The following is a 2,068-nucleotide window of genomic DNA, read 5'->3' on the forward strand; positions in this document are numbered from 1 at the left end:
ATAACGGATGCAAAGGCAGTTTTGCCTGTAACTTCCACATTTTAAATGACACATTCATAAACATGCGCTCGCCCAGAGCCTGTCGTCCTTCGGGGACAACTTCCATGGGCTCCGCGGGACGCGGGGACCGAGTCGCACGGGGGGGCTTGACCCCTGTTCATAACTGCTTCATAATAGCGTGGGGAATGCGCAAGCCGTGTGTTTTCCACTAGAGCGTTTTGGAGTCATTTGATGGTGTAATTGATTAGTTTTGAGGGAGAGAGGGGGCTGTATCACCTCCATTTCAGCTGGCAGCTCTGCCCCACTGATCTAAAAAGAGCAGGCACTGACATTTAAAGGTATCAGAATCAAGAGCTTGCCATTCTTGACCTGTGTATCAATTTTCATAAGAATATGATTCGCTGAAGCCATCAAAAAGCCAAACGTATTTGATGGCGAGGGCGGCACCATAGCAGCCACGCCCCTTGACATAGATAAAAGCTTTTAATAACTTTTTATCAGCATGGTCTCAGGGTGATCTGTACCAAATCTAAAGTTGATTGGACAAAATCTGTAGGAGGAGTTCGTTAAAATACAAAGTTGTCGAAATCACAAAATCGCCACTAAAATGAAAAGTTTAAATTAAAATGGCCAACTTCCTGTTTGGAGTAGACCAGGGGTTCTCAAAGTTTTGATAGCTGAGGGCCAATTTAGGAACTCAACATTGGACTGAGGGCCGCCGAAGGAAAAAAAAAAAGGAAAAACAGGAAAAAAAATCCCATTTTTAATCATTTTAATGACCAGGTTGCATCTCTACAATTTACATTTATTGGTCTGCATCCAGTAATGTGCAATAAGCACATTTTAATTAATAAATGAGGCTAAACCTGGCAAAACTTGAGAAAACCTTGAGAAAACATTGTAATGCACACAAAATCCATGGGGTTTTCTGCCCTCTACAGTCAAATTTGGGATATAACAGTCCTGTGTGCAGTCCATTTCAGAATATATGTAAAAACTTATTTAGAACAAACAGTCAGTCTCAGGGTGCCTTGCTTCCTGTCTTATCAGCATGGACCTTATTCAGGAGCAATTCCAGCTACCAAAGCACCACAGGAAAACCTGTGGAGACACACACACACACACACAGAGGGAGGGGGAGAAAGAGAGAGAGACTTTTAAAATAGAAGCTTACCAAACAAGTCATCATCATCATTAACATCTATCATTCCCTGTCATCAATAAGCTTGTCGTTAAGTCACACTAAATATTTGTTACTAGGTCAACATACCTTTTTTTATTGGCATGGGATTTGTGGTGCTGTTTTCGGTTGGCCATGATTCCTCTGATGTCCGGCTCCATCTCCGTCGTGGCGATACGAAGGACAGCATGTAGATGGCCATCTTAATAATAATTAAAGCTGCAAGCAGCGATGAACGGGCCCTCGCAGTCCACGCGCATTGGGGCATGCTGCCGTCGGGGGGTGTCCACCTAGATGTCTTGTCAGCTGTAATAAATAAAAAAGATAAACATTATCTCTTACTTACATTTCCAGTATACAGGTAGGCACCCAACCCACGTATGTATTTTTCCAAAAAGTAGAAGCTGAATACATGCCCAGTAGTTCAAGGTCTTCTGACTCTTTAAAGGTAGGGTCTGGAGGATTTTCCAGTTGCTGCTTGTAAACACACATTCAAATTTGGCCCCTCCTATCAGGCTCAACTCTCTCGGTGTACGGAGCCCGGAGGTACGGAAAAAGGCTTCACAGAAGAGGTTCAGGCAAGGCTCGCGCTGGTGCACGCTCAGACACGCTCAGGCATGGCACCTGCGCTCTCTCATTGGCTGGGGAAATCTCTGCCCAGAAGCGGTCCGACCTCACAAAAACATCAAAGTACAGTTAAAGGGCAGGAGCTCTGCAAACACAGTCACCACCACACATGATTAGAAGCCCATAGGTGATGATTAAGCAGGATTTCATTTGTATATGTCTTTATTTTGTTTTGTTTGAAAATCCTCCAGATCCTACCTTTAAAAGTTGACATGGTGTCTCTAGCTCAAAGTATGAGGGACAAGAAGAGGTTGAAAGTCG

The 2,068-nt window shown here is 43.8% G+C and overlaps 1 long non-coding RNA gene across 1 annotated transcript; it reads right to left on the reverse strand.

Moving 5' to 3' along the window:
• Positions 1-754: 754 nt before the first annotated feature.
• LOC126383532 (uncharacterized) lies at positions 755-1,637 on the reverse strand. The gene is made up of 3 exons (XR_007569162.1): positions 1,593-1,637; positions 1,271-1,486; positions 755-1,101 (listed from the first exon to the last, which is right to left on the reverse strand). It is a non-coding gene; the product is annotated as an uncharacterized LOC126383532 (long non-coding RNA).
• Positions 1,638-2,068: the final 431 nt, after the last annotated feature.

This window comes from Epinephelus moara, chromosome 22 (genome assembly GCF_006386435.1).
Source record: "Epinephelus moara isolate mb chromosome 22, YSFRI_EMoa_1.0, whole genome shotgun sequence".
NCBI lineage: Eukaryota > Metazoa > Chordata > Actinopteri > Perciformes > Serranidae > Epinephelus > Epinephelus moara.